Below are 8,407 nucleotides of genomic sequence, written 5' to 3' on the forward strand. Positions count from 1 at the left end.
GAAACTAAAATAAGCACACAGAACATCAACATCGACAAAAAGGAAACTAATATATGATCACAAATATAACTAGTAGTTATATAAAAGAAGAAAAACACAGAACAAAGATAATGGGACAAGGACAGAAGTGATTCACATCAAAAGCATGTACATATCACAAGTACATAGGAGGAATATATGAACTAGAAATAAAAGATGTATCATAGTGCTGAACATGCACAAGTAGTATGGTACTGGGAAATATAAGTTTCACACCACATACATATATAGTTTCACATGCACATAGTTAACACAGGGACTACAATATACACATAACCACACATGTATACGACCAGGGGGTTACAAGAAGTGCTCACAGATCAACAAAATGATTCGAACTAAACAAGCACAAGTCAAGAAATGAACACAAAGGAGATCACACACATACACTAGCAGAATATTAATTAATAGAAAATGACAAGTACCTACTAAACATATATCATATTGCAAGTGCTCTTAGAATCTGAACATTACAAAGTTTTACATCTCAGCTTACAGAAAATTCAGAGAGAGAGGGAGAGATTTCAGGTTCAAGAAGAAACAGAGGCAGCAGGGGGGTTGAGAAGGAGCAGCAGCAGAGGGCATGAGGAGAGAACTTTAGCAAGGCAGGGGAAGAAGCAAAGCAAGCGAAGGAAAGAGGAGCAGCAAAGGGGGCGCTGGAAGGAGTAGCAGTAGCAAGGGGAGAAGAAAGGCAGCAGCAGTAGGGATTCAGAGAGGAAGCAGCAGCAGTTTTGGAGAGAAGGAGGAGCAGCAGCGAGGAGGTTGAGGAGAAGAAGGAAGGTTGTAGGGGCATGGAGAAGAGGAGCAGCGAGGGAAGGAGAAGAGCAGCAGGAGAGGCGTGGGAGAAGAAGCAGCAGGGAGAGTTGCGCGGGGCGCTGCGGTGCTGGTGGCTGGAGATGGTGGCGCTGGTGACGGCGGTGTGGATGGATGATGGTGGATGCGGGGAAGGAGAAGAAGATGGTGGCGCAGGTGGATGGATGGGAGGCGTAGGCGCACCACCACGCCGGCCTGGCCGTGGCGGCGGCCAGAGTTGGAGAAGGATGGGTGAGGGAGAGAGAGATATGCCAGGCCCGATGGGGAATGGAGCCGATCTAGGGATTTTGATCCCCTCCATGCAGATTTTGATGTTTGCACATGGGCCCTCCTACTATCTTCTTCCTTCCCAAGTAGATCCCCTCTCTTCTATAGTTATCCCCTTTGGTTACTTCTTGTCGTCACACACAAGCCCTTCTCTCTTCTCGTTAGCCACATAGTAGAAATCTTGACGATTATAGTGCCTTGCGCACTTTTCTGCAAAAGAAACAAATGACACGTAAATGATCTTTTATATGATTTTCATTCAAATATATCACAACTCATAGCAAGAATGGATGGATATATCACGATAGATGCTAAATTTGAGTGCCAAATTATATATATGAAATGCACTTATCAAGTTGCCCCACACTTAAATCTTTGCTTGTTCTCAAGCAAAGGAATATGACAAAGGCAAGATAATGAACAGTAAACTGAGTAAGGAATGTCCTGGTAAAATAGATCTCCAAACAAGGCATGCTTCACACTTATCTAGTGAAAATTAATGGTTAGAGTGCTACAAAGCAGTAGGAGACTAGTAAGCATGACCATTTTAAACTTTTACAGAGATAAGAGAAGATCAACAAGTTTATATGATGACTGCGCCAAATGGTTCCTAAAGAGAGCATGATCCCAAGAACAAAATGAACTGGAATTAAATCTTGTGATCAAATCACTTATTTACAGAGATAAAGCAATGATTATATTATTATTAGTCTCACCATAGGAACATACCACCGATCCCGAGAACATGGTATACACCTGGCTCGACCAATTATTAGTTTTTTTTGTTTGTCTCCCCAAAGGAACATACCACCGATCCCGAGAACATGGTATACACCTGGTTCAACAATTACATTTTTTTATTAATTACTGCCCAAGCTAACCCGATTTCACATGCCACCGATCCCGGGAACATGACATGCTACTATAGGTAGTCAGACTTATTTATTCATTATTACTTATCTTAAATGAACAACGCATAAGCACAAAAACAGGAATCATCACTTCTCCATGTCTGGTTCACATGCTACCGATCCAGGGAACATAGCATGCTAATCCATAATGGTTAGGTGATTGCTCTCAATGGGAACACACTTAGCACAAATTCAGCATCTAAACATGGTGATCTAGGCGTATCAAGGTAAAAGCAGAAAATAATTAAGTTTTCTAGTGTACTAGGGATTTGAGCACTCAAAACTAATAGCTTTCACTAATTTCAGCAAAGCAAGCATTGTAAAGATCACTAGTTTACCAGGCATTCAACACTCAGTTCACATATTCTCATCAAGCACCATATGTCAAGTAAAATTCAGTGGGGCAACATTTAAGACATGGCTTAAGCAACCCAAATAACATTTGATTTCAGCATGTATCAATGGATGATATACTAGGAATGGGTCATGAAACAGCTCACCGGGTTTTCATAGGAAGTAGCACTCGCTCGATCACCTCACCAACTGCAGCTCCTCTCCTTTGCTTCCTCGTGCATTGTGACTCCTCTCCTATTGCTTTCCTATCCTCATGCATGCTCCAGCTTCACTCTTCTTCGTATGTGCCCCTTGCTTCTCCTCATCCCCATGCTCAGAGTCCACCAGGGTCCCAAGGAATGTCACCTCGAACCTGGTCAGCATGCAATGGATCGTGCACAAGCAAAAACCTGAAAGAGCACTCAACGAAAGAGACAATGCAAGTGGTAGGGATAATACCCTCCAAGTCATCAATCGAATATTCAATTACATAAGCATAGCTATAAAGCACATGTTTAGGATGATAGAAATTAGCAAAGTCAACACTAACATGAGGATGATATTTTTCATTAAGCTCAAGACTAGCATAAGAATGATATGTTTCATTAACCATAGGTCTAGCACGAGGAAAGTAACTGTGATCATCATTAATGTGAGTAATGCCACTAACAGGGTATATATGATCATATCCAAGCAAATACTTTTTCTAATCTACTTTAACAGATGGCATCATGCAATGCAAGGTAGAAGCAAAGGAATCATAAGGACGCATGTCATTGAGAGGATTGGGTAAACCTGACACATGACGCTCTGGTATGACAATAGGCAAATGAATCTCATGTTCTTCATCTTCATCTACATCAGCTTCTTGTACTTCTTCAGGAGTAATAGATGATGAGTCTTCAACTTGATCACTTGGGAATTGCAGCTCTTCACCATCTTGTTCCTTGTCTTCTAGTTCATCTTCTTCAATCTGAGGTCTTTCTTCCTCAGGACTCTTGCTATCTTGCTCAACTGGATGTGACGGTGTTGGAACCTCACATGTATCAAGGGGAATCTCGGCCACACTCAACTCAAGGAGGGAAGAGATAGTACTGCCAGCGTTGATGTTCTTCTCAATCTTCCTTACTTCTTCCACTAGCTCCTTTCCACTCTTAATCTTCTTCATTTCCTCAAGTATCACCTTCCTAATAGGATCATCCTCGGCACTCCAAGTGAACTCGAGACTCAAAAGTGTGAGCTCGTCTATGTGATCGAACTCATCTTGAGTGGGCACTTGAGATTGCACAACAGGTGCTGGAGTTGTTGGTTGACCAAATGGAGGACCATTTAACTCCATTGGCAACATCTCCTGGTGCAGAGGTATATGAATAGGAGCTGAATAAGACTGTTGTGGAGCATAGTTGTGGCTCTCCTCTTCATACCTAAATCCCTGCATATGATTACTAGAAGCAAACGGTGAGATCTCAGGGTTGTTTCTCCTATATGACATATTCGGGTTTTCAGGCCACCCATATGAGTAATTGTTTTGGTATGAGCTAGGCTATGGGGCGAAGCTCATGCCATAACAATTGGGAGGATGGGAGTAACCACGCTGACATTCAGCGGGCGAATGGCCCTGAAATCCACAAATATGGCAGGTAGGAGCAACATAAGGATGGCCTCTAGAATAAGGACCATAAGAGCTAGTCCTATCCTCAAAAACTACTTCTCGCTGCCGAGCTAAATCATCTAGTCGATGGGAAATCTTACCTATCAGTTCTTGAACACTTTCCGTGCTGTTTGTAGAGTTGCTCGCATAAGCATGATGATCTGAATAGTAAGCCATATCCGAGAAGATGGTTCTAACCTGCAAAAAGGAAAAGAAAACAAAGAGGAAATAATCTAGAACAAGGGTTAGGAGTTAGAGATATATCACAAATATATGGCACAAAATAGAAAAAGAAGAAGAAACTAGTCTATAGCCTAACACGGTCACTCGACACTAGTCCCCAGCGACGGCGCCAAAATGATCGTTTGTAATATAGTAGGGTTTTTATGCCCAAACTACGGATGTCGTGTTCTCCACAGGGACTAGGCGACGGCAACAACGCTCGGCTAAATCTAGGTAACACAATATTGGGTGATGAAAGCAGAATACTAAATCTAGACTAACTAAGATCATTCGGGAAAAATCATCGACAAAAGAAAATGAAAAGAAGCAAAGGAAGGTTCAGATTATACTCTCTGTCTTTTTGGTATTTTCATATTACTTGAGAAACTAAAATAAACACACAGAACATCAACATCGACAGAAAGAAAGTACTAATATATGATCACAAATATAACTAGTAGTTATATAAAAGAAGAAAAACACAAAACAAAGATAATGGGACAAGGACAGAAGTGATTCACATCAAAAGCACGTACATATCACAAGTACATAGGAGGAATATATGAACTAGAAATAAAAGATGTATCATAGTGCTGAACATGCACAAGTAGTATGGTACTGGGAAATATAAGTTTCACACCACATACATATATAGTTTCACATGCACATAGTTAACACAGGGACTACAATATACACATAACCACACATGTATACGACCAGGGGGTTACAAGAAGTGCTCACAGATCAACAAAATGATTCGAACTAAACAAGCACAAGTCAACAAATGAACACAAAGGAGATCACACACATACACTAGCAGAATATTAATTAACAGAAAATGACAAGTACCTACTAAACATATATCAGATTGCAAGTGCTCTTAGAATCTGAACATTACAAAGTTTTACATCTCAGCTTACAGAAAATTCAGAGAGAGAGAGAGATTTCAGGTTCAAGAAGAAACAGAGGCAGCAGGGGGGTTGATAAGGAGCAGCAACAGAGGGCGTGAGGAGAGAACTTTAGCAGGGCAGGGGAAGAAGCAGAGCAAGCGAAGGAAAGAGGAGCAGCAAAGGGGGCGCTGGAAGGAGGAGAAGTAGCAAGGGGAGAAGAAAGGCAGCAGCAGTAGGGATTCAGAGAGGAAGCAACAGCAGTTTTGGAGAGAAGGAGGAGCAGCAGCGAGGAGGTTGAGGAGAAGAAGGAAGGCTGCAGGGGCGTGGAGAAGAGGAGCAGCGAGGGAAGGAGAAGAGCAACAGGAGAGGCATGGGAGAAGAAGCAGCAGGGAGAGTCGCGCGGGGCGCTGTGGTGCTGGTGGCTGGAGATGGTGGCGCTGGTGACGGCGGTGTGGATGGATGATGGTGGATGCGGGGAAGGAGAAGAAGATGGTGGCGCTGGTGGATGGATGGGAGGCGAAGGCGCACCACCACGCCGGCCTGGCCGTGGCGGCGGGCGGAGTTGGAGAAGGATGGGTGAGGGAGAGAGAGATATGCCAGGCCCGATGGGGACTGGAGCCGATCTAGGGATTTTGATCCCCTCCCTGCAGATTTTGATGTTTGCACATGGGCCCTCCTACTATCTTCTTCCTTCCCAAGTAGATCCCCTCTCTTCTATAGTTATCCCCTTTGGTTACTTCTTGTCGTCACACACAAGCCCTTCTCTCTTCTCGTTAGCCACATAGTAGAAATCTGGACGATTATAGTGCCTTGCGCACTTTTCTGCAAAAGAAACAAGTGACACGTAAATGATCTTTTATATGATTTTCATTCAAATATATCACAACTCATAGCAAGAATGGATGGATATATCACGATAGATGCTAAATTTGAGTGCCAAATTATATATATGAAATGCAGTTATCACCCTCCCATACATATGAAAGCCAATCTCCACTCGCACCGAGCCTAGCCTGTGAAACAGTGGGCAGGGGGAGAATTAGGAAATGGACATCAAAGTAGTCTTTAGAATGCATTTACTACGTGATCAAACTCATCTTACCTGCTCATCGGATGAAATCCAAGTGCCCCTCAACATCGGCATCTCAAGGGGCATCAACTTGCAGCTACGGCCACGCCGCGCTGGAGAGACCCCCAAGGAAACATCCTCATGCATTCCACAGAACATCAAGATGCATTTGTATGAGTAGTTTATCTCGTGAGAGAAAAGGATGAACGAGGGAAGGACTCTAGAGATAGAGATGGACACTAGTACTACCAATGTGATGGCCCGTGCGTTGCAATGGATCCAAACTAGTAGAATAATACTTGTTCACGTGCTTGAAATATAAACACTCTAGTTTTGATATACATGTGTCAGCAGACACGACAGCTTGTCCATGGAAGTTGAACCACGGCGACCATCACGTTTCTTGTTTCTACCACTGCCACACCCACACGCGATTCCTTCGACACTGCTCCAACCCACGGCACGATGTCCCCCGACGTGGACATGGATCCTCTGACGTGGCTATCACTGCCTTGCCCTGCCTTTCCTTCGCTGACAGGTGGGACCCACGCTTATGGGTCCCACATGTCAGTGACAGAATGGTAGGATTGTTCGCGTCAGGGGATCCTCATCCCCCCGGCGTGCCCCTCATCCTTCTCGGCCCCACCGCTCCTCTGCCTTTGTGTGCATGACATGCGGGCTAGCTGAACTGCGGCGACCATCAACTTTCTACCACAGACACACCCGATTGGACGCGGTTTGCCTGCTCCGCTGTTGTGCTCCGATCTGTACTCCCGCACCATTGAATTTTCATCCATCGGCTGTGACACATTTAGTCCCGGGCATCAATCCTCATCTAGAGTACTTATGTACTACAGGTAGTACCCACCGGTGTGGCCATCTACGCCTCGTAATGCCCCGACGCACAGCTGTGGCACCCTCGCCACGACCACGCCACCACCGACCGGTTCATCTCAAACGAGTGAGTCACGAACCACGCCACCACCATGAGAATGACATGTGGTCCAGCCGCATTTAAGGTCCGCATGTCATTGACTCATAGGCCGGGCACTAAGCCACTGAAGTTCGGTCCCATGGGCCCCGAGAGGGAAATGTAAGTCCTGCGGCAGGCCTTGTGGTACATCCGCAGTATGAGCTCGTGCCAAAACTAGAATTTGTTTCTTACTACTACCAACTAGTACTAGTAAGGTACACGTGCATTGCACGCATGAGATTCTGGTGGTTTGTGCATTATGCTTCTACATGTGGAGTTTTTTGGATTCTAACATGTGGCAAAATCTGGTGGAATGTAAGGTTAGGCAAGTTTGATTAACTTAGGTGAGTGTTTGGTTCAAGCCACACCTTAGGCAAGCCACACTAAGGCCCCACATGACATACACACAGAAAATGTGGCAAGATTCGCTTAGGCTTGCCAACTCGTGGCTCTCATTTTGAAGAACTAATAACTTTGCCTAAGCTTAGTTGTGGCAAAGTTAGTCATGAATTAAGTTCAACCATGGAGTCTTCTAGATTATACATGTGGCAGAATCTTGTGGATGATATCCAACGGCCAATAGTGCTCAGATTTGCCATCTTTGTACCGTCGGATTGGCTTCATCCAACGACCAACTTTCAAAGTTTTTCACACACTATATAGGGGGTATAGATATAGATGTGCCGGTCCGTTGCAATGGATCCAAAGTATATCTATTTAGTGGGGTGCACTCTAAACACATTATCTATTTATTTTTCTCTAACCTTCCGTAGCCATGCAACCAAGCCACATAAGCTTCATGGGTGCCCCCACATCATATTATTCATACTATGTTGATTGAAAAAAAAGATAAATCACCCAAAACAAGATCTTCCCGTTTTTTGTTCGTACGATGTTGTGCCGTGCACGTACCTACTACACTACTGGAATCTGGCACTTTGCCATCTGCCATGACAGATGGCAAAGGCATGGTCGAGGATGGCAATGGCTTTGCCATCTGCCAGCAAATGGCAAACAGTTTGTCTGAAACCCTGTCGGTAAAGGCTTCTTTGCCGTCTGCTGGCTGATGGCAAAGAGCCTGTGGCTTTGCCATCTGTTGGCAGATGGCAAAGCCTCTTAACGGGGTTAGCCCCGTTAGAAGGCTAACGGCATACTTTGCCATCTGTCGGCAGAGGGCAAAGGCTGCAGGCTCTTTGCCATCTGCCCGCAGAGGGCAAAGGCTGCAGGCTCTTTGCCGTC

At 44.5% G+C, this 8,407-nt stretch overlaps 1 long non-coding RNA gene across 2 annotated transcripts; it reads right to left on the reverse strand.

Annotated features, from left to right (window-relative positions):
- Positions 1–243: 243 nt before the first annotated feature.
- Positions 244–6,062, reverse strand: LOC123111900 (uncharacterized). Of its 2 annotated transcripts, none has more exons than XR_006454875.1 (2): positions 4,116–6,062; positions 244–3,795 (listed from the first exon to the last, which is right to left on the reverse strand). It is a non-coding gene; the product is annotated as an uncharacterized lncRNA (long non-coding RNA). The 2 variants fall into 2 exon arrangements; XR_006454876.1 differs by having other exon boundaries at positions 244–3,808.
- Between the last annotated feature and the right edge of the window lie 2,345 nt (positions 6,063–8,407).

The sequence above is a fragment of the Triticum aestivum genome, chromosome 5B (assembly GCF_018294505.1).
Source record: "Triticum aestivum cultivar Chinese Spring chromosome 5B, IWGSC CS RefSeq v2.1, whole genome shotgun sequence".
Classification (NCBI taxonomy): Eukaryota; Viridiplantae; Streptophyta; class Magnoliopsida; order Poales; family Poaceae; genus Triticum; species Triticum aestivum.